Source organism: Trachinotus anak, unplaced genomic scaffold (assembly GCF_046630095.1).
Source record: "Trachinotus anak isolate AG129_WGS33_773 ecotype Australia unplaced genomic scaffold, CSIRO_AGI_Tana_v1 ptg000004l, whole genome shotgun sequence".
Taxonomy (NCBI): domain Eukaryota; kingdom Metazoa; phylum Chordata; class Actinopteri; order Carangiformes; family Carangidae; genus Trachinotus; species Trachinotus anak.
This window is the reverse complement of record NW_027273855.1, coordinates 23117568-23142828: the sequence shown is the minus strand read 5'-3', so window position 1 is coordinate 23142828 and position 25261 is coordinate 23117568. Positions and strand designations below refer to the sequence as shown.

General features: G+C 40.6%; 1 protein-coding gene and 1 long non-coding RNA gene across 3 annotated transcripts in view; one reads left to right on the top strand and one right to left on the bottom strand.

The window, feature by feature from the left end:
- plxna2 (plexin A2) overlaps window positions 1-20757 on the bottom strand; it is a 298677-nt gene extending 277920 nt beyond the window's left edge. For both annotated transcript variants that reach the window (XM_071477215.1, XM_071477217.1), the window contains exon 1: window positions 18921-20757. The gene's annotated coding sequence lies outside the window, so the exon portion shown is untranslated. The remainder of the gene's footprint in view (window positions 1-18920) is intronic.
- On the top strand, window positions 2482-23772 carry LOC139621042 (uncharacterized). The gene is made up of 3 exons (XR_011690920.1): window positions 2482-19005; window positions 20770-20829; window positions 21342-23772. It is a non-coding gene; the product is annotated as an uncharacterized lncRNA (long non-coding RNA).
- The last annotated feature ends 1489 nt before the right edge of the window (window positions 23773-25261 follow it).

The following is a 25261-nucleotide window of genomic DNA, read 5'->3' as shown; positions in this document are numbered from 1 at the left end:
ATGAATTTAACTTATTTAAAGAAACAATTAGAAGAAGCACAGGTGTTAAAACTGTTGCATGTATGTTAACAATGTCAGTTATTTTGGATATGAAATGCTATTCCTCAAATCATCAGTGTATCTACAGTGAGATATTGTTTAATAAATATTTTCAGTAATGAAACATTTTCTCAGCAGACATTTTGACACGTCACAGTAGGAAAGACACAGGTGTAAAAAAAAAAAAAAAAAAAGAAGAACGGCTGAATTTCATTTGGCGGCTTCCATCTCAGAGTGCTGGTATTGTGCACGCTGTCTCACTGTCAAACCGTCATGAGCAGACCTGAGCAGAGGAGAGCCACTGCAAATGTTGTTAGTAACAAATGTTCTTTTCCTGCTAAGACAAGGTAAATGTGTGCTGCGAAAAAATCCCACCAAAACTGAAACGGTCAAATGAAGAGTCGCTGCCTCAAAGCTGCAGCCATGTACGGTTCAGTTTCTGTGTATTTAACATAAATGATGTAAGAAAATCTCAAATCTGCTTTGTTGTTTCAATTTCAGTGCGTTTCGTGAGGGTTGGGGGTCCTCACTATACACAAGGGACCGAGTTAAGGTGCCTATTACAAAGTGCATGTGAATTGCTGCATCAGCTGCGGCTGCATAGGCTGCTGGAGACGCCGGTGATCAGTCTTAGGCGAGGCAGGTGTGATAGGCCACGCAGCAGGCCTAACAAAGACAGATTGGGACCTGCAGGGCACATACAGTAGCTATAACCAGCAGATCCTCTCCCACGCTCCACCTTTACGCCCTGAAAAGTGACTGTGCATGGATCACCGCTGACAGAACAGATACCACACACATAAAACACAGGAGACGTAGCTGCACGAGACAATGTGTATTTCTAAAAATTCACACGGCAAGGAGTGCTGGAGTGCAAGGAGTTAATGATTTCAAGGTTGAATCATTAACTCCTCTGGTATGGAGTTATACATGGGCCACGCTTTACTAAATGAAAATTAAAAAAGCGTTATTTTCTTCTTACAGTAAATTCGGTGTTCACTTTAAAAGTCTGAGATCCAAGAAGCTGAAATTCGACGGAATTGAAAAATAAAAAATCAATGTGGGGACTTATTCACAAAACATATGTCAATTCCTCCTTCAATACCCTTCATTCGAGGTGAGCTCCAGTTTAAGATTCGGAGCATGTGCACCTGAACCAGCCTTTGGACAAGTGCACACATCCCTCGCATGAGCTTCTCTTTACCCTATTGACTGAGGATGAGTCTGTCACTGGATCCGGATTAAAGTCTTAAGACTATCTATAAAGGGGGACGGGCGATGAGGGGGGACTTGTCAAAGATTTGTTTGCTGTCAGGGGCTTGTTAGTGCCAGGAGAAGGTATGACTGCAGAATAGCTCGGGCCTCCATTTCTCTTCCCCGCGCCAAAGTCACTTCAAGATCAAACCTCTCTCTCTTGCCACAGCAATAATGAAAATCTGACTCTTAATTAATCATTAGCATCCTGTCATTATATTAACAAGTCAGGAACCTGGTGCCACCATAGGCTCTCTATCAAATTCTTGAAACCCATGAGTTCTAATTTAGCCGGCCCCCAGATGCTCGCCAGCCTGCTCCCTGCACCGGCCGACTCTTATGCAATTCACGACTTTTCAACACAGAGGCCGGAGAACATTTGAAAATGATAAGCAAATGGGACAGCCATGTTGTCTGGTAAACAGAGTGTTGCTGCACAAACTCTGATGCATAAACCTGCTGTACATATACATCCTGCTGATAAGACAATTTAAATAAGAGGCTGTTTGTCTCCTATTTGAACTCAAATAGGCCTAAAAGTTGTGTGGGTGTGGTTTGCTGAGCTGCATGTGTGGTGACTGACATAAACAAAGTCGAGTCACGAACCAAGGATGCCCAGAAGTCGTAAAAAAATCTACTTGCCAGTCGTCCCCCTCTTTATATAAGGTCTAATCCCTTTTAAAAGCAATTAGAAATTACATCTATTCTGTTTGCCTCAATAAGAGATCAAACATTACCCGCATCTCTGTGCAAAGTGAATGCTAATGGGAGGCCACCCAAACGGCTGCACACTGGGCAAGCACGTCTCTGGGACCCACATGCAGATTACCTGCCCGTCGACCTGCTTCTAATTATTATTCGTGTTTACAAACTTTCTTCTCTTGGGACGGGCTGCAGAACCAGCTGCATATGAGATGAGCAAACAGAGGCTGCAGCGGCACACGGGAGTGGACATGAATTTATTCATGGTGGAAGAAAAAAAAAAAAAAAAAAAGCCCATCCGCGCGAGGGCCCCCGCGTCTCCCCCTCTGCCTCCCCAGAGAGCAGACATTTATGAAGACATTCCCTCAAAATCATTATAATAGCATTACCATTCCAAGCAGCCACTACCTGTGTCATGATTGCATTTGTTGCTCCTCCAACCCTCCACCCAACCAAACCCACCCACCCACCCCCACCACCACCACCGTTTCCTATATCCGGATGTAACCAAGCAAGGTGAGGGAGAGTGCAGCATCTGAATCTCCCCTGGGATGTGTGGAGAGGCGCTTAGCAGCAGCGCCTTTTACTCACGTTCCCCACAGTCAGGAGTGCCTCCATCAGCACCCGTGATGGGGCGGGCTGACTTGCAGTTATGTAGGGGGGAAAAGGATGAGTTGGATGAACCGTTAAAAACAAAGAAAGAAAAACACCAAGTCTCAGAGGACTCTCGCTCTCTCTCTCACACACACCGCTTTGTTCTTACTTATCTACATGAAATAACAGACGTTTTTGATGTTACATTTACTGTACATACTAGTTTCCACTAAACCTTTTTTACAAGTCTCTACGGTTTTCGGCGCGACTTGAACACATCTTTCAAGCGACCGCGTTTAAAGACGCCTATTTGTTTGTGCTTTTGTTTGATGCACTTCAGGTGTCTTTGAAATCAGCTCAGCCCGACAAACACGTAGACAATGTCGGTGGCTTCCTAACTGATGGCGGCTGAACGCGCTGTCAGCTTCGTGTCAGTCAGCTCGGCGAAAACAAGAAGCTCGGTCCACAATTACAGCTTGCTGTCACTTCTTGATGAGGCATGAAGACAACGGAACGAGTTGTCAGACTGAAGCTCACACTGCTCAGATATTGTATACATGACATAAAATACATGACGCCTGCTTTTGCTTCCCACCGTACAGGACACACATCTTAATATAAAAAAAATAATAGAAGAGGAGAACAGTTTGAGTGACAAATTAATCAACAATTATATTGCTTCATCTTAAAGAGAAGCTGCTGTACTGAAGCTGTGAGGTGGTCTTATGACTGGATTGTCCAACACACACTGGAAAAGCCTGACACATCAAGGGCAAATGATTTTTGTTTGTAGCAGCTATTAATATAGGGAGGGTTATTCCCATTAGCTAAATGGGTGATTAATGCACTAATGAATCATTAGAGGAGATCATTCTGGGTTAGAGTATGCCATATCATGAAGTAATTGAGCTCAATTAAGCCGATCTCTGCAGGGCTCGCCTTGTTCTCCCAGTGTCTGACCACTGTCTGTCTGACCTCCAGCGAGCTGTTGAGTTGTCCAGTCGAGGGCAGCCCCGCAGGGTTCACGAGAGCAGACGAAAACTCTGGGAGAAAGGGGGGGGGGGGAAATGAGTGTCTCCAAAATAATCCTATGTTCCCAAAACAAATTGGCACTTGTCTCCAGTCTAAGTGCTGCAAGGATGTACCATGGGGAAAAGAATCAATTCCACCTGACCTTCCAACTTAATCACCACTCGCTCTGCTGCAGCTCTGCTGAGACCTCCAGTGCTGTGAGATGATGCAGAGGGCAAGGCCTGCGGTGGGCCACAAGTCAGTGGGGGAAAGCTATAGCAGGCATTTTTGATTCATTTAGGAGCAATGTCCAAGCTGACAAGTCCAAACAGATGATCAGTTATTTGTGTAGTGTTAGAAACACTACTTTATTATTATTCATTATATATCACACCTGTGTAAGTTTATAACATATATTAAATACCCATAGTAAAATTTGAATATGTACATATATTAAGTATATCTATATGATGAATTTATATATGGTATATTATGTTGTGACCATATATGTCAAATATTTTAGTTTATTAGAACAACATACATATAAAAATTCTATGTAGGCTACTTATATATATTTTTCTTATTAATTACTTATTAAACATGTCTATCTTCCCATTTTGGGAAAGTGGTCAAGACCCATTGTATATAATATCAACATATATTGACAGGCTTTGGGATGGATATATATTTATGTGACATGTCCAAAATATAAGCAGATATAAATAATATATCTATAGGTTTATCTTTATTTTTTTATGTACATGTATTTCATATAAGGAAATTCAATGTATGCATGCATATTGCATTTGTGTATGCGTAGCGAATAATCAACACAAACCTATACTATAAAGCACGTGCTTGTCATATGTCCCCATGCTCTTTGATGCATGAGAAGAAATGACTTATTCAAAACTGAAATGTAATGAACTAAATTTATGTTCTGTCCACTCAACTGACTACAAAGACTGCAGCAAGTACTACATAGTCTGTTAGAGAACAGTCTCTAAAGATATTTTTAATTTGAAAGCCTACGTTAACATATGGATCCGATTCAAAATGTCAAAACATGATGGAGAGCATGGATGTTGATATGAATGGTACACATGAACAGAACTGTGAAGTGTGCTGACACAATGTTTACCTGCCGTGAAAATAATGTGATGTTTATAAAGCTTAAGATCCATTTTATTTTGATATTTAATTGTGAAAGCATTAGATTAATTGATTTACTTCTGCAAAGAGGACAGGCAATCTATTCAGGTGATGAAGTAAGAGTCATTTTTTTTAATAATACACTCACCATGATTTACTGTCTTTTTTTCCTCTTCTCTTCCCTCTATGGTGCTGTTTGAAAATTTTCCAGTATCTGTCAATTTCCTTTTTTTTTTTTTTCACGCTGATAAATCTGGTCACATTCACAAACTCCATACATCACCATATCGGACCAATCAGTGGTCTCCCAGCACTCTTTGAACCAATCAGTCAATGGATTCAAAGACACAGGTTCAAAGAGCACTGATTGGTTCAAAGAGTAGTGATTGGTTCAATGGTCCTCCACTACTCACTGAATCAGTTGTTGGATGCAGCTCTTTGATACTGCACAACCCTCTACCTCCCCCCACCCCGCCCCCATCATCATCATCATCATCATCATCATTGTCAGCTTGTCCTGGAAGGTTCGGCCCAGCAGGTCCCATTATCCACCTGCTGGCTCTTCTCTGGATTCTAAGTGGATCCCGTCTTCATGGGTCTCCTTTTAAGCACTGTGGCGTCTAATGGTCAGAACACATTCTCTGTCGCTGTGTCATTTCTTATCATGTGAATTTCTAATGAAATGAAAATATCTACTCTTTTTGTTAACCCGTTCTTAATGTTTACAGTGGGTCACATCTGGAAACACAGTCATATTGTGCTTTTGCAGAATGTTCCTACATGTCTTTCCTCATGGATTGTAACATCAGTTATTATTGTGATCTTTCCTTCATTCGTTGAGCACTTTAATGTGACAGTTTAAGATGTTTAAATAAGACTGTCACAGTTTACACAATACATTCTTTTTCTGGTGCTGCAAAATTCTAATATAGTTTAGTTTAATAATAGCAATATAAATTAACTACACTGTTATTCAGACATATCTTGATAATGTTGAAACCTCACCTAATGGAAATCAAATATTAGTTTGCTTGTGCTGATGATGACAATCACTGTTTGAATTGCACATAAAAAATATAAATGACACTGTTTTTTAACAGAAAGCAACACATTAAATTGGTCGACACAACATTAATGATATAAAGTGTAAAAAAAAGTTTCCAGGAACTATTTTAGAAATGATTATGGCAGGATAAGAGATGATTATTTTGCCAGAATTTTTTTTTTTTTTTTTTTTTTGAGGAGGACTGTGCCATAGCTTGTTTGTGAAAAATTCAGAATTGGATTTGGACTAATTGATCATGTCTATCTGATAGTGTTTGAAGAACATACGACAGATACAAGAAATCACTGAGCTCAGATGAATGCCGTCATCAGTCAGTCGAAGAGACTCAAAGGTGGAGACAGGGTGAGAAGACGCCTTAGCAGGCTGCGACGGACTGGAACAGGTGACGGGTTTGACACTGTAACTGCTGATGTTTCGCACCTCTCAGTCCACTTTACACAACCAGACTCCTGCTTGTACCTGAACAGTGGGTGGGTGCTCTCCTGTATTGAGCTGGCTCTTTTTCTGTCTTTCTAACTGACATGTTATTAAAACACAATAAATCCTCAACATACCTCGGCCATGTTTCGTCCTTGACTTTGTGGATTACAGAGCGTTTTGTTTTGACATATGTGAAATGAATTAAGCATGCAAAAACATGATAAATGATTCTGTTTTGTTTCTTATTTCTCATTGAGTTTAATTTATTCTCATTTTCTGCAGTCTGGAAGCCACATGTACTTTGCAGCTACCTGTGCAGAAGCCTCTTCAGGTGCCCTTCACTGAAGGATAGGGGAAAATAGCTTCTCTCTTCCGCTTGCTGATAAGCACACCCAGGCGCAGGCAGGCCTCCTGAGACCACACTGCTTTTCTCCACATCGCAGGAGCAGTAGTCTGCCCTGCAGAAGGTCAACGAGAGAGAAATCTGCCTGGGGACCAGGATGTAGAGGAGACTCAATGACCTGAAACCGCAGACCACTGGGCTGCATGAGTCCAACGAGTTAAGGAAGTAAATTATGTATGATCTAGTTTGCAGACAGCAAATTTATCCTTGTTTGGCTTCCTACACTGGAGAACATGAGGTGTGTAATGAAAGGACAGTGGACTTGTTAAGTCAAACATATGGCAAAAAAAATTGAAGTAATGCTGCCGATTTCCTCAGGAGTTTGCAGGCACTATGGCTTCTCACTACATTTCACAGGTCAATATTTGCCGGATGTATTGGCTTCAGTAAATACTGCAGTCCACACACAGAGCTCATTCCAGCAGAGTCTGGGAATAGAGTTCTCAACCAGTTGTATGAAATTTGTTGTGTCCCAGTAATGACACAACACAAAGCCAGGCAGGTGGTAATAAAGATTCTCTTTCTGCAGAAACGCCTCATACCCTCACTCTCCCTCACCCTTAATTTATTCCCTGAGGTGCTATGAGTGATTTTGTCTGTTCCTTCCCTTATATTAAACATCGCACACTATTAGCTCTCAATAATCATTTGCTGCAGCCCAGGACACAATGATTTCCCATGACACATAAAACTGCAATAACGTCAACTCGGTTTCAGAAATAATATTGCCAACATTCTTTTTTATGTGTCTCCCCCAGCTGTAGAAAATACCGCCGCATGACTCGCTCACTCTCATATGGAGAAAAGAGATTGCACAAACCATTTGTAACTTTCAAAAGTTACAGAAATCTTGTTTCTGCACATTCCTCCAGAAATCTATATCTGAGTTGCAAAAGCAGGAGAAGTGAAAATAGGCTACACACTGAGAGACAGATAGTGAAAGCAATCACCCATGGATTAGCTGTGTGGAGTCTTTGACAGTTTCCTGACCTTAGTAATTACCACAAACCTGTTCTAAAAAAAACTATTCTGAACCATCGTGCTGCCTGTGTGTATTAGAGTTTACAATATTAAAAATATAGCAGATAATATTTTAAATTGTCATATTGACTTGTTTGGGTTGATGTTTTATTGTCTATTCAAGTGTGAATGGAGATACCAGAGGCCGGGGTCTCTCCTGCTGGCTGGCTATAACAAGGAGCCTTTGTGAAGCTCAGGTGTGAAATCACAGGACTGGTTCAAACCGTCTTCACACCCTGTGTCAGGTGTGTGTTAGGGTGGGTGGGTTAAGGAGCAAAATTAAATTAGATGTCAAAAAAGAAAAGGAAGAAATAGTCAGAAACTGGGGCAAAGGAGGCTGATCATTTCACATTTTGTCCAAGTGCACACCACGACGGACACGCCATGAATTTCTATGGCTATCAAATAAAAGTTTCAGTCTGGGCACGGAAGCTCCAGGAGAGTCTCTCATATGAAATCAGACTGAGTAGAAAGACAAATTCCACAGAATGTCAGGTTTCACATAAGCTTATCAACGTTTGGTATCAACCCGCGGTCAAGCCTGATAAACAGAGGAGGGAATGATGGTTTTACTCTCTCATATTCAAGACTTTATCACTCAGATGTGCAGTTCCGTGGAGGAAGACAGAGAACGTGGTGCAAGTGGTCAGCTTTTCCAGAGCTGGTGTACAAAGTCAGACTGAGAACACAATACTCGTGGAAGTTTCTTTACAATAGGAGAAAATTACTTGTAGATGTATATATATAATATCCAACCAACTCGCCTAACAGAGGACAACACACAGATTTTAGATGAGTGATGGAATCTATTTTGGTTCCTACTTCCTCTCCATTTTTTTCCCAATGTGCTGAGAGGATGTAGTCAGTTCATAAAACTTAACTTACAAATGTTGTTGAAGGAATAAAACAAAACAAAAAGTAAATCAAAGAGATGCATTATGACAACACAAATATGAATAAACATAGCAGAGGTTATTTTAAGGTGAATACTTTTAGTTTCAAATGGTTTTGTACGTCATTTTGTTTTCCATTTCACAAACTTTAAACTGCTTTCCATTGGTATTAATTCTTTTTGCTTGAGGAATGGTATGGGTGTTCTTCTTTATCTCAATAAATGTTTCCTTTTCAGTACAAACAAGATAAGATAACAAGTAAAAAGTTGACAGTATTACTGTATTTCACACATTCTGGTGGTCCTGTCATGTGCCTGGGAACACGGGGGCCTGTTGTGGAGCTCTGCGGTTTCCACTCACATGCTTCCCTCTCTGCTTCAGTAGATGGCGCACAAGTGCGTTTTAAGCCTCTCAGCTGGCCATGCAAGACAAATATTTGAAGATCCTCCTGCAGGTCATCAGCGTAGCCCTGCTGCTGAGATTGTTATTGCCCTTTTTGCAAGTCACTTAGTTTCATTTTCCAGAGGAATAAATTGGGTAACTGCAGGAAGGCTCTTTACTAAGTATTTTTCCTATTAAAGGACGTTGTGGTCATGTTTGCCTAATTCAGGGATCTCTCCTAATCTCCATCAGCATTAAGGCAGATAATGGTCAAGCATTGCTGGTGTTAAAGCTTAACTACCCCCCCAAAATGAGGTTTCAAATTGTACACCATTATCAGGGACTCAGATCCCATTACGTCCACGGAGATGTGTTGCACTGATGCATTTTGATGGTACTCCCACATAATAGAGAGAGTGTAGAAGCGCCAAACTGTTATCTCCGCTCGAGGCAGGCAAACTGTATTACCTTTCCATTTCAAAGAAAATCTCACTACTGGATCAGGTTTCACAGGCGGGCAGGTCCAGTGTCTTAACCAGAGCTGATCACAGAGGACGAGGAGCTTTACAAAGCTGCAGCTCATGTTGTCCTGCGTTAGCATCGTTGGGGAGAAAATAAAGGCATCCTCCACTCCGTCGAAATTCCTGCAGTAACCTCAGTAGGGTACTTCAGTATGTGAGGAATGAAGGTGGAGGAGGAGGTGGAAGCAAAACACTCATTTGTGAGTCAGCCTGAAGCACATGTACAGCTTTTGTCTGAGTTCTGTGGTAAAAATCTCAGTCTGCAGCTTCTTTTCTCCTCTTTTCACTGTGGCATGAATCATGTCTGCCATTTGTCCCCAGAAACCAGGATATCAAAGACTTGAGGCAACCCATCGGTACAGGAGCAGATGATCAAGTATTGTTCGTCCAATTAGTATTTATTCACATCTATGTAGTTATAACATTAAATGTCTCGATTACAATTTACTAGGAATTGTAATAACAAAGGCCTATATTGAAATTATATACTTAAAATGACATTGACTTAATTTGATCGACTGACAACTTTGTGAAAAGGGAAGTTTCCTCCAGTTTTTTTTTTTTTTTACATCTGAGCTGGTTTGCACAGACACTTGAGGACATATTCTGCAGAGACATGCTCCATCCTGTTAGCATTCCACAGTTCTGCAGAAACACCTCTGGAAAATTCCTACCTGAAAGATGGCGGAAAAGAGGAGGGGTGCGAGATGACTTTAAAAGGACCGTAAGAAAGACAAAATGCATCCCTCTTTCACCGCTGGATACTTCCTCAGAATCAACGTAAGCTTTACAAACTCTGCATAGTTTCGACTTGCTGCAGGTCACAATAGAATGTAAAACGCTTCCTGATGGCGAAACTTCTCCACACAGGAGACGTCCAGATGTCGTGAATCTACACCGCGTGTTGGAGCTGACAAGTTAAACTCCCATTAATTCTGGGCTCTGCAACAATTGAATTAAAAAAAAAAGGCAATGGGATGAATATTTATCACAGATTAGATAGCAGTGCTTTCAATCAAATCCCAAACCCATAACACCATTCTTATCGACATATAAAGTAGGTAGTGTTTAGTGTCTGGCTTCACGTACTTCAGCGGGATAAACAGGCACTTGCAGAGCTACATGTCTGCCATCTTTGTTGCCCTGTCCTCATCTAGGGAGCTTGGCCTATGAAGAGGAATCAGCATTAGATGCGGATACATAATTTAGTTTCCCAGCTGCGTAAGCCAACCTTTGCTACCAAATAAATATGTAAAGCCGGCGGCTGTGGCTCTTATTTTCAAAAGTCAGAAACTCATTCGGCTCCTCATGTTCTATTCAGATAAGCAGAGGCTAGAAAATAACCAATGCCAGATTACAAACTCTCAATTTAGAGCCAATGACTTCTAGAAATAGAGTGATGTAGGAATCGTCTCTGGGCTAAATATCAACCACCTTGTGTGTGTGTTTGCCGTTCAGGACAGTGTTTACTTTTTTCCTTTAGTTTGGCTTGATTAAGTATCCTGAGAGTCAGAAAAGTCACTTCAAGTCTCTTAAAACATTTCCAACTTATCCTTCCTTGAAACAAATTTTGCTAATTTATTCAAATATGAACATTGCAAATATTAGCTGGTATTACAGACCAGACGCAGGCCAAACCTGCTTGTGTGTGTGTGTCCCTGTCACGCGCACATCTCCCCTCTTACTACACTTTCCCATCCAACAAGGACCAAACATTCCCATGAAAGTGTTGTGATTTATACATTCACAGCAGTTCACGCCTCCACCCATGGGAACCAACCATTACACCTGTGTGTCGTGGGAACAAACACATTATTATCGCACGATCACTTCTCATGGCTTTGATCTATAAATACTGTAAGGCTTTTCTGGCCCCTGGTGTCATTCTGTTGTAGCACAACAATGATCAAGTGACAGAAATTGAATGAGGAATTCATTCTCAGGTTGGATCATGGCTCTGGTGAGAGTGAGAATATCAAACCTTAGATGATTGATGAAGAAGAATCTGCAATAGGAGTTACGTAACTCTGCCGACAGCCCAACCTGCGCGACAGTAAGAGGCCTTTTTCACAGCAGACACTTGTCATAGTAGGAACAGCACAGGAACAACACAGTTATAGAATCAACGATGGCCAAATGGGAATCAGCCATCACTGGTTTGATTATTTATACCTCTGCTTCTCCTACTGTGAAAAAGGCCTATTGATCTATTGGCCACTTAGGGGCATCACACCAAGCTCATCACCTTATAGGCTAACGCTGATATGGGAAACGTGCCAACAAACAATGGCTTCATTAAACAATACATAGATATGCAGAAATATAAGCATTCTTTAGTCATGTGTGTATCCACCTGATGAAATTAGGTTTATATTTGTTCTCATTTTAGTTCTTTTATGGTCTCTACCTTCTCCTGAGGAAAATATCTGGTCCTTCAGCTCTTAAATGCTCCAGTGTTCACGGACTAATCACTAACACTAACATGGCAACAGTAAAGTTGTGGGCTGTTAATCCAAAACAACGAGATGAAAGAGGCTCAAAAACAAGGAGTCTGTCAATCAAAACAATAACAAAACATAAAGTTTGGTGGCATTGTGAAGCAGCATGGGATCATGGGAGTTGTTGTCTACTTCTCCCGGTAAGGATTCCTTGAGGGTCAATCATTCAGGAAGTTTTTACCAGGGGCCAAATTATCCTCAGAGGTATCCTGCCTTTCAAAACACACGGACGAAGTGATCAAAACCAGTAAAACACTGAGTAAAGCCTTTAAAATCACACTGGAGGGGCTAACCTATGATCCAGAGGGTTGCAAGATTTTTATCTGGAGCTGAATTATTCACAGTGGTCTCTCCTCTCCAAAACAAATGGACCCAGGGATTTAACCTGGTAAAAACACTGAATAAAGCAGTTTCATTAAAAAAAAAAAAAGTGTTTCTCCAATGTTTTTCAACGGAGGGGCTGTGAGCCTAGCTGTTTGCTCAGCTTGTTTCTCTTAACATCCAGTCCACCCATGATCAAAATCCTACATCTGGTTGAAATATATAGTTAAAAATGATCACAATCTAAAATGTATATTGTGAAAATGTGTCTTAAAACTGGATTAAAAGCCAATTTTAACCATTTCTGGCAGACAACCTCAACACTGACGCATACGTAAAGGGGATATAATGCCATGAACAGGCAACCAGACATTTTAATGTAGAATTGTTACATATTAAACCTTTACAATAGTAGTTTGTTACTGGCACGTGCACATTTAAATGAATGACAGTTCTGGCTTGTGGAGCTGTTCTGTAACAGCACAGACGTGTTGCCCACAATGCTTTGTGGCGTGGAGGGAAATAAACCTGACCTTAACTTAAGCTCCACATGAGGAGAATCTGATGACAGCACTTTCCCACACACACCAGCCTCGGCGTTGCCTCTGCCACGGCTGTAGTACTTGTCAAGAGAAAAGGGAAATGTAAAAGATGGCAGCCCTGCACCCTGAGAAATGTGAGGCCGACATCATGTGCCACAAATAGAACAAGTTCATTTGCAAAGCGTGTGACAGCACTACCACAAACACAGGCATTTGCAGCCACATGACAAAACAGGACTGTTTTTTTCTATTGCAACTGGTTTGCAAGTTCAAGACAGTGATGTTATGCCATAAGCATTCTAGAGATTCAGTGATGGATGTTTATAATTAACGTTCATAATATTTTTCAAAGAACAATAATTAGGCTATACATAAAATGACTATGATTTTAAATTCTAACCCTTTAAAATGCCTTTGTTGTATCTTGAATAAGCTTTGGCACATTAAACTCAGTAATTATCTCAAAAAGGACAGAAGTCATGAATTTCACTTAATTACTCTAAAGAAAGTGTTAAAATTTCATCAAGTTGGGAGCTGCAAAGAATAAATTGCATATAAACATGTAGACCTGACCACTGAGTTACATTACAGTTTTAATCACTTATAGAAACTTTATAATGTATTATTAGGATTTTTATAGAGCTGTATTATGTTCATGGATTTGGAATAACACATAGGTTGAAAATATGTGAAAATATGTTGAACAGAACAAGACGCTGAAAACTGGCTGCTCAGTTATTAGGTTGTTCTCAAGACATAAAAGTCTCCACTATTGTGAGGTAGTTATTGAGCATACCTTTCCACATCCACAGTATCTTCTGTTCTTTTCTGACTGAGGCGGGATCATCTCCTCTTAACTGGTTCACCACTAAAAGTTTGGTGTCACCACTGATGTGCTTCTGCTGGCTAAGCTTGGATAATCCTGTAACTCTGTATTAAACTGAAATTTGGAGACTCTGAGGAAAACAACTCCATAAGGGCTGGTTTAAGCTTCAACATCTTATAAAAGCTGTTCAGGGCCTCCAATCCTTTCAGAGATTATCAGCTTCAGAGTGACAGCAGGGTTTTGTTTTGGGTTTTTTTGTTACAGGTTTATCTGCAGCTGTTGCTGACCTTTGCCAAAACATCTTTCTCAGGTTGTCAGCAGTATTGCTTAATACCAGTTTTGTTTTAGTCAGTCTTACTGTAACTGATCAGTCATTATCATTGTTTAGCAACCGTAACTAAGCACAACAGGCCTTTCAAACTCAAATGGGTGCATAGGGAAGCAAGCAAAAAGCCTTCACAAGCGTGAAAGACATGGAAATAAATGACAGTATTGTTTTTGTATTACAGAGTAGCGCTAGTTGGCTGCAGGATTACAGTCTTCTAAATAAAAATGTGATTTAAATGTTTCTTGTTTGTTCTTTGGTGAGTACTTTGACACAATGGACACAGATGTTAGATTTATGCTTTAATGTTAGTATTTTTTAAACACTGACGTAAACCCATCTGATCCAAGTTTACACAGGTTTACAATCTAAATACAGAGCAGGGTGGAGCCGCATTTATTACAATAGCACAACTGATGTTCTGGGAACAGATGAACAGGGATTTTTCTAACATAATCTGTAACACCACAGAACAATCCAAGTCAGCTAATGAAATGCCCCCTGACTCTGGAGGTAACACTAGGTTACTACTGTACTTTGCTACTGCAGTTAGCCAGGCACGCTAAGGTTTAATCCCTTACACTGTCTATGGCGTTTTCTTGAGACTGACCTCCTGTAAAAAATGACCCCATAGATCGTCTGCGCAAGCAGTGTGGCCTGTTGCAACCTATTACGTTTCACAGCTAGGATGCAGTTAGTGTATTACGTTATGTAGTATATAGAGAAATAAATATTAGAAGAGTGGGGTCAAACAACCTATTGTGTATCGCTGTTTAGGTTGGAGGACTTATTGGACTTTCCTTGTTTTGAAACAAATCAACAGGTAACATTTGAAAGCCAACTGGTAACATTTGAAAGCCAGCTTTTCAATAAAGTTAAGAAATTGTAGTGCCTGCATTAGCCTACGCAAACTAGCTACAGCATATAAAATACATTAGCAACAGCCATCAATTCTGCTGAAAAAATCCATCGTCAGCACTAGCGATAAATGAGACGCCTGCTTTTGTTAATTTCTGTGTGAAATGTAAAATGTTAAAAAAAAATGATGGTAAATCTGCAGATGTTGACGTTACAATGAATTTATGTTATTCTAGAGCAGAGAGCTCAACAACATAGCAATAGTAATTGAGGGAGGTGGGTCCTAGCCGAGACCATAAAGGACAGTTGGCCTTTGTTTACCGATGATAAAACTATCAGCTTTTCCCCTAAGCAGCAGGGGTCTAATTCAATTTAATTTGAATATTTTGAACACACAGAAGCTGCATCATTACAAATCAAGCATATTGTGATACTCCGTAGAGTATTTATTACTTTTTTTTGTCCTTTTCACACCTATGCCCATATAATCAACCCACATTTTCTCACATCATATTTCCCTGCTGCTTTCTGAGGAAGCTTTAAATACCTCCAGGTGAGACTGGAGGCTACCGTGTGCTTGGGAACAGTCTGGCAGTAACTATGTGCTGCCTCTGCGTTTGTTCCATCATGAAAAACAAAAAAAAAAAAAAATCTTGCTGCTAGATTGTTGTTCTGTATGGCTTCACATTCACACCTCCTACACATTTCACGGAAACAGTACGTGTTGATTCAATTAAGAAATTAATAGCTACCACGGCATCCACAGTATCTATCACTTATCATTATTTCTCTTTAACACAAATCGGTGTTGAAGTCCAACCATAATTCTTCACATCAAAACCTGGCAAAATGATCAAAGGAACTACAATTTCACTAAGAAAGTACTAATAGTGACTGACTGACTGCTGGCTATAGTCAACAAAAACAGTATTAATCCTCACATCTAATTCTCAGCAAGAAAGCAAGAGTTTTTCCCACATTATTATATGTGTTAAACTTAAACAAATTTAGACTAGGTGCTTTGTTGAGAGTGCTGTTTACTTTCTTTTTGAGACAGGTCACGTTTCTCATGTAGTATTCAGCAGGAACACACCACTGACATATTCTTGGTGTAATTTGTTTCTTGCTGCCTGCAGAATTCGACCCAATAACCTTAACAAAGAGACAAACCAGTGCAGCGTGCAACCTGTCACACCTTGCTCACTTTTTCTGCAGCTTGTTTTGTCTCTGGATTAACTTTAGACTGTAGAAGCTGAAGAATCTAAATTGGTTCTCAGTGACCCCTTTCAGTCCCTTTAGACAATGTATTGACTTTCTGCATCAAGGTACCTAAACCCTGTGCTCTAAGGTTAGCAGGAAAAGAAAAAAAAAAATCAATCCAACGGTGAATCTGTGCATGTGAAAACAAGGACTTGGGAAATGCATCTTGAATAACCCTTGCTTTAATATACGAGTTAGGAATTCAGGTCTCGAATTGAAGAGTGGAGCTGCACATGAACATCAGATATAAGTTACTTTCTTATTAGTTGGACAACATAGTTCAGTTCTTGATATAAAACACAGTCGTGCACAACACACACACACGCAGAAAGGCACAATCACAAACACACAGAAGCCTGAATCCTCGTCCTAATTACCATCAGACCTTCTGGAAGACAAAATTCCTGCAGGCACATTTGACGTGTGATGTCTGTTCTGTTGTGTGACCAGGTTAACTAATGGACTAGCTAATCAAAGGGTGTTGGTCATGTCTGTCTCACCTCTGTCAATAGATGAATGTTGACCTCCCAGCTATGCCTGCCCCCAATCCCCTCCCTCAACACAGACCCGATGCCCCATACACTCTCATTCAAAACAAAGCAGGACTAATCTGCACCTCCAGCCAGCTGGAATGTCCCCAGTTTCTATAGAAGTGGAGGCTTAGTGAAAAACCAGGCAGGTATTCTGAACAGCAAACAAGCCCAAACTCATTCACTGATGAAGCTGCAGTGCACCATTATAAAAAGAGGGAGTGTTGTGGGAGCTTTTGTATTAGTGGTCTCAATGAGAGAAAACACTCTTGGCAGAGAAAGTGTTGAAAATCCTGCAAAATGTGAGTATGAATGCAGCCAAACATAATGAAACAATGCCTCTTATTAAGATTTCATGTGTTAAATCCCCATGGCAACAGGAGTGTTTTCTTGATGCTCTGGACACCATAAACCATGTCTGTGGTGTTGTGCACCGTAGTGATGGCGGTGACTAGCCATTCACGCTCCAGTAATATTCAGATAAGGCACAATGTTGCAGCAAAATGGGGTGTTTTCAATGATTCCTGCTGCGATGCCATTCCTCCACTGTTATTACTGCACGTTCCATTACACCATGTCAGTGAGAGAAGCACATAAACACAGGGTACTGACAGACCCCCTGTCTCACACATGAATGAGAGAATTATCCAGCTCCCTCTGGCCCAACACATTCATTTTGCGAAGCAACTTTTGACATGATGTGCATGTGCAACTATTTCTAAAGCTTTTGAGAGGTTTACGATGCGCGGCCATTCAGGAGTGGCCACCAGGCGGCGTTAGGGAGCCCCTGCCCGACACTGTAAATGTGTGTATAAGGAAAAAAATTACCTAGGATTGCATTTGATCTATATAGCAAAACTCAGAAGGTAGTAGTAGCTATAATCGATTTGTTTTTTAAAAAGCAACAAACCAAATGAAAGGGTGCTCGTAATGACGCCTCCACAGACAATTAGCACCCTACTCTGGAGGTCCTGCGAGAGATCTAAGGCGCTTTACATCTTTCCTCAGCTCATCGTTTAGCTTCTTGGGGCAGCACTTTTGCTATTTTGGTTCTCTTTCACCACTCTTGTAGTGTTGTTTTCAGCTGCAACAGGAAGCTGTCCTCTAATCAGGGGTCAAAGTTAGGAATTAGCTAGTGAACATAGTGAAGCATTTAGCTGCTGAAGAGCCAGACATTTCCAAAATAGAGCTAAAAAGAGAAAAATTACTCCAAATGAATATGTTGACCAATAAATGATAGAAGGGTAAATAAGCAACTACATGCTAACAAATTTAGAATAGTAACTTAAAAGATTGTGTTTTCTGCTGCCCCCAGGATTAAGTATAATACCACGGCAATACCACAATATAAAAAAGTATTTCACACTATATATACAAAGTAATGTTTATATTTAAATACAAATCCATGATAATTCCATTAACAAAAATTATAAAGAAAATGTCAACACAATTTTTTACATTATGAAAAGGAGAAGGTTGACCGAAAGAAACAGATTTAAACAAATAACTGTGACTAAATGTCCTTACAGTATAGTTGAAGAAAAAAAAAACAAGATAAAATTATAAGGACTGTATGAAACTATATTACATTTTCTTAAACACTCACATGGATGAAATCTTGCAAGCAGCTGTCAGAAGCTCGACGAGAGTGTTCAATCTTGGTCTTGACTAAAACTAAAATGTTTGTTATCTAAATGTTCATCATTTTTGGAAAGTCTAAGAAAGTACAAGTACCCCCTTGTGGCATAACATATTTGTTATGGGCCCAGGTGCAAATATGTTCTTGTGTCCATCATGCACATACTCCTGTGCCACACACAACCACTGCAGACAATGGCTAAGTCACCATGGAGATGCCCACCATGCAACTCCCATCATGCAAGCTAGCTTTTCTGGAATCTGACAGCAGCCTTAGTGTCAGCCCGCAGCAAACAGCCTGGTTTCTTCAACTGTGAGACATCTGAAATAGCTTTATCCAGCCAACACTAACAAACCAACACAAAGGTCGCTTACACAGTGTGTTGGTGAGCATGGAACAAATATCCATCAAGAAAAGCACAACAACACATTAGGTCTACACAGTATGAATGAATGAATGAATGGATGGATGGATGAATGGATGACAGCACATGATCACACAATCATTTGCATTTATAAAATTCATCATTCATCATCAATGACACTGCGGTCGCATGTTATGACGCACACACTGATTATGGTGGCTGCGCATTTTCATTCAACACATGAGAGGCAACAAAAAACACTGCTGTAGATTTAAATCCATAAAGAGACACCTGTACTCACCCATTAGAAGTTCATCCGCCGGGCCGTGAGCTCAGCAAAGTCGTTAACAAGGCCGTGGTCCTGCCTCTGCTGGTCTCCACTGACGGTAAAGCTAATCCAGCTAACGTTAGCTTCCGGCTCTGTGTCAACATTGCTAGCATTCAATGAACTTGAACCGCGGTGAGAAACAACTCAAATAATGTCCTCGGTTCCTTCAACTCGTCCTGTTCTCTTTTATCCTTCCTCTTTTGGGAGCTGTTTCTTCGTTTGGACTTGCTAAACATGACGCTGCTAACTGAATCGTCCATTAGCTGAAGACGCTAGCTACTTGCTAAAAGGTTGTGGAAAAAATTGACGTCCAAACCCGCAAGTTATCAGAAATGACAAGGAGCCAGCTCATTGGTTAAATTAAGATCTCCCAGCAAGCCTTACTTCATAGCTTTTGAGCAGTAACCTTTTTATATACACTCTATGGAAGAAACTAACCAAATTAAATGCGTGGTGGGTAGAAATAATATTTAATTTTAATAAAACATGCAGCTTTGAAACATTTCAATAAGGGCAATAAAAACATAAGAGACTATGACTCAGAACCTTTGGTTTTACTGGGCCCCGCTGCAGTGCATTTTGGAAAGATATACCTTGAAGTATTCTAAAACTGTATAAAGTGTATACGGTACTTGAACAAATATAGTTAATATCCACTTCAGTTTTGTAACATGGAGAATAAAATTAGCTTCCAATTGAGTGTTTTCTGAGAAAACCCACGACTCGGGATCACTCAGCTCTGCACAGGGCCACCCAGTTATAAACATGAGGCTCGCTGCTGAGTTCTCTGATGTCAACCCTTATTAACAGTGATTCAGATTCAGAGTCCACTGAATTTGCCCCAAACCCTTTTCTTTAAAGCTCTCGTCAATATTGTTTTATCCATTTTATTTGAGAAATTGTAGAAATGTTGGACGTTTGGGTAATTGCATCTCCCGGCTACTGCCAATAGCTGAAATCTTGGAATTTGGTTATGATTCAGACTTCATTATTTATTTATTTGTTTATTTTTTGTACAGTGACAGTGACTCTCAATAAGACATAATCACATCGCACCATATTTGTCTACAGCTCACACAAATCATATTCACACTGGGTCTCCTTTTTCCACGGTGGAGACAGCCCATTTGTATTCTGGGTGTGACACCTCAAATCTGCATCCAAATGGGGAATGAAATATTTATGCTGCAAAATGATGGCACTCTTCATTGTCAATTTGCTTTAACATAAAAGTGCATTAGAAGATAGGTGCATTCCTGCCCAGGCAAGTCAGAACAGAATCAGCCAATGAGGTGTCAGATAGAGAGAGAAAGCAATGAGGGGAGTATCAAGGTAGAGCGAAAACCTCTGGGCAGCCCTGGGCTACAGAGCCTGCAGACAAGGGCGACACCCAGGAATCTCACACAAATACATTCAAATTGCAATAAATGTCAAAAGGCTCTGAAGCAAATACCATCATTTAAAAATGAAAAGAGTTTTTGTTTCATTTTTCAAAGGTAGGATTATTATGTGCATTTGTTCAGAGGTATATCTTGTTTTGCTTCATAAATATGAAGCAACCACCGCACATAAAATGAGCTCATAATGCTGCATGTTTCATCCCACACACATGAATAAACAATAAGCATCTGTGACAGATGTGATGTGTTTATGTAACTTTTATGGATGTGATTAGCGAAGAAATTTCTGAATTGGGGTTATACTGTAGACTGTACTGTAATTTGCATTTTAATGTAGATGCAGACTGATGCAAATTTCTGCAGTGATGGTAGAGGCCTGCATCATACAGCAGTTTTACTATTCACCTTTTTTTTTTTAACAGTTTGACTGAATGGCACAAGTGCAAAGCAGTGAGGACTACCAGGGTTATCACCTTACACCGGTATGCTAACACCAAATTAATTTGTAGCTGTTTTATTTTGAAATTTAATTTGCGACCTTGTTAGCCACGTGCATTTAGAGACTGTGAATTTAATAGAAAAAATGTGTTAACTTTGTGCGTTATGTCAAATACTATATCGTGCTGTTTCCCAGATGTTGGTGCTGTTGTGTGTCTGTAAAATCTCCTGATCACAGGGGAAACTGGGTTTTAAGCCGAGTTCTGTAATAGTCATATAGTGTTTCAGCCATCTGTGGGGGGATCACAGTAACACATGCATGTAACACCACTGAGGCTTCCTGCAAATCCGAACGCCATGTTGAAGCTCACATTCCTCATAGTGGCGTGTTTCAACGGAGCCCTGGCTCTGTGTGCTGCCTTCAGGGAGTGTAGTGCTGAAATACGGCACCTCTTCATTCAGCAAATCTCTCTGTCTAAGGGTCAGTGCTTACTCAAAACAGCTCTGAATGACTGCGGGTTTTTTTTTAACCTGTAACCCTGCTTGTTCATTCCAGCAAAACATGGAGGTGCAGGTTTTTAGAAACCTGAGGACTGCCTGCACTGTGACCAGCCTGTCAGCTTTGAGGGATTCCTCCCACTAGGGCAAAGACATAAGTATATAGAAGAGCATTTTTTATTTGCTTCATTCCAGAAACTGTGATGATATTAAATGTGTAAATGTGTAATGTCAAATTTAAATTACATAAGACAGATCTGATCTGGATCACAACCACAAACCAGCATCAATCGAATCTTCTCTGCAGAGCTTGTGGAGCAGGCGAACACACTTTGCTGGCTGCTCGTTGCCATTCGATGCTTGATGTTTACATTTTGCATATTGTTTTAGCAATATCAATAAAAGATGTTGTAGCGCAATGCTTTTCGTGGATGCTGCTTGCTGTTTAACACAGGGCTTTTGATCTCACCTGAGGTAGCTCCCCAAAAACAGCACACACACCTTTGTCAGAGACATCAAGGAGACATCAGTTGATGCTTTTGATGCACACTGATACAAGCTGCTGGTATGGTGAAAGTCTAGCTGTGAAAAGAAAATAAATAGGTTTTATTGTGTGTTTATTTGCATAAACATTTCAAACTAAGCAACACTATAAGTTCAAACAGTCCACAGTGCGAGGCAACACAGCCAGTAGAGTCTTTCTCAGCGTGGTTAGTAAGCCAGACGCAGGGTTGCCTTCGAGTGCAGTGTTTTTAGAGGCTCGTTTTTCAGCTGTCAACTTCCACTGGTCCAAAAGATTACCCCGAACAAGTCACACTGTCCAGGGCTATCTGGCCCACACAGAACACAGAGGTAAAGCACAGTCTGTCTCTGGAGAACAACAGCTCATAACTCAAAGATATTGGTGTCCTTGTCAATAAAATCACATATAAAGAAGATTGGGCTCAAATGAATGTGCTCTCGAGAGAAATATCTTGTCAGGTGAGGCAGGCTCGGTGCAGCGCTGTACCTCAGGAATGTGTTGGTGCGGTTGCTCCCCCCCAGCACCCACCCACCCCCTCAACCCTGCCATTGTGAGGGGAAAGAATGCTTTTGAAAAAGTCAGTCCTTTCACAGTGAGGGATGTTGGGTGTCGCCCCCATTTTTCATTTAGGGCTGAAGGGGGGGGGTGTATATGTGCAGATAGAGGTTTCTTTGTAAGAAAAATCATATATGTGTATATGCATGTGTTTGGGGTTTTTTTTCAGCCAGAAAACAAATTACACTGGTTATAATGCACTGATGAATTATTTTGATAATAAATTACCATCTGAATTCAAATGATTTTAGGGGTGAAGGATGTTCAGGAGGTAGAATATGGTGCTATCTATTTAACTCACTGCAAAGGCAAATTTCCTTTTTTTTTTTTCTTTCCACAGTTGCAAATTATCTTTCAAATATCTTTATGAAAAAGGGTTCGAGGGGCTTCTGAAATACTTCAGAGATGCTCTGGCCTAATGAAGATTGTAGTTTACTCTAGAGAACAAGACAAAAAACGAACCAATTACAGCAGAGACTCATCAAATAATGAACACAGGGCCTCTATTCAATGAATATTACATGAAATTCCTTTATTTCATTTGTAAGTTTATGACTTCCTTGGAGTCTTCTTTCAAAGCCTTTGAAGTGGATAAGATGTTGTGTCTGTTATGTTAATAAGGGGTTTTAAAAAATGTGAAAAGACAATGATTTTACTAATACTGTGGTTTAGGCACGCCAGTTTTGGGAGTACACCTTTACTTTTATTTCTGGTTTGCGTGTTTATTTGTTCTTTTTCTTAACTCTTGGCAGTAAAACCACGCCACATGGCAGGGTGTGGTGGGGTTTTTTATGACTGAAGGAATGGGTGGTCCTACTCAGGTGTTTGTGTCTTATTGGTTGGCGCAGTCTTCTAAAACACCAATACCTGAATCAGGTAGAGAAAAAAGTCAGAGAGGAGACAGATTGCACCTTGTCAGTTGTACCTTCAGTTCCTTGTGAAGACTTGAACGTTTCTGTTGTTTGATTTGCACTTCACTCACAGAGTCACTGGGGAGCTAAAGGAGCAAATAAGGTGAGTAATGCATTTTAAGCAAGGTAAGGAATTCATCAATGCACAAAAGAAAGCTAAAATCTAATTTTGCAAATATTTCAGACAGCAGATTTGTCTAGAAATGCAACAATATCATAACTAATAATTTGTTACAAAAGTACTTGTAGTCATATTAAAATGATAAGATCACCTGGGGAAATCATAGCAGCATTTGTATTAAGATACAGCAGGAGGAGCAGAGATTTTTGGGCGTAGGAGGCGGCTGTGTGAGGAAGTGTGCAGGTCTAAGTGCATAAAAGTACGACTATCAGAAAGCTTCAGGGGTGGAGAGTGAGGGAAGTGTTGAGTTGGTGTAGTGTTTCCCCAGGAGTGGGACCCCGAGGCAGACAGATAGGAGGACTGACCGTGCTGTGTGGTGGCAACGGTGGGCTCGAGGAGGGCTGTGGTGGGGAGGGTGGGGGGGTTACATCACTGATGACTAGACTAGTCATTCAGCTCAGACCTGTGATAACGTGCCAGAGCCCAGGATTTCAACAGCAGCTTGAAACCCTGGAGCCACAGATCAGGGCAGGCCTGGTCTCGCTCAGACTCAGGCTCAAACCTAAACTCAAGAAAAGGGAGAGGCCCGGCATCCAGTTCCTGCCGCGCTCACTGCCACCCCCTCAACCTCGGAGGCTTCCTCATAAATCACACAGTCCCAATCGCCTGCTCTGCACCAGGTGCCAGGGTTGACCTCCATCCCGCAGCTTAACATTGAAAGTGAAGCTTAAGGCTTTTCTTAATGTAACTTTCACACTCAGTAAACACAGTTATTGTGAAGCGTCACTTTGGGAAAACTGGTATGTTTCAGAGAAAATCTGAGTTTAAGTCTGGAAAAAAAGGCTGTGTTATTTTATTATCATTATTATTATCATTAGTATGTATGTACAATGTACATTTGTGTGTTTAATTTCAGACATTACCTGCAAGATTATTCCATGTGTTCTATCCTTCATTCCACCGGAGTCTGTATCTGTATTTAACCAGATTTCAGTGGTGTGAAGTGTAAGACACATGGGGATACGGCTTCACAATCAACAGTCCCAATGCCAGAGGGCATCAAAGTCAGAAGTCAAAGAAATAAAATCGGAATTTGTTTCACACTTTTGCTTGTATTTTAAATGTTGGAAACTATATGAAGTTTGTGGGATCCTGCTGCTTATGTGATGTCTGGTATTTCTGGTGTTTTCATAGACATATGGAACAAAATGTTATGCATGTTACATGTTATTCAAGATGATGTACTGAGCAACTCAGTAATGTGAATAAATTTGGTGACCTTGTGCTCAGTGTTTCTTTTTTTTCTGCAAGTGCAACATTTCAAATCATTACAGAACCATTATACCACCCACACCCAAGTTTCTGTGGTTCTCAGCCCCAGAGCATGATTTTTTTTCATTAGCCAACACAGAGAATTTGAGACTCAGCCCACACAAACAACCTTTACTGTTTGGCAAATGAAGCTTATTAACAATTTAAAACATGCCCTCACTGTAGCCCACACAATAATGTCATTAAACATGTTTCTCCCTGCTAGAGAGATGCACCTACTCCCTGCACACTTCTCTCCAGTAGTGCACATCAAAGGCAAAGACAAACATAATAGTCTTTGCTGTTTCACTTTTCCACACTGCAATGTTACGATTTCATTTTCTACTCCACAACACATGCATTAATTACCCTCCATTGCAATGGAAGTGGTACAGATTCCATATGTAGGCTGGGCTTTATAGTTTTAGTAAAGCTCAGAGTCTATGGCTGCAGGGTCTTTCAACCAGACCTTGTGTGGATAAAGCTTTCAGTTCAATAGAATTTTGAATGAAACAGAGCACTGCATGTGGATGTTTGTGAGCATGCCCCTTCCCTGC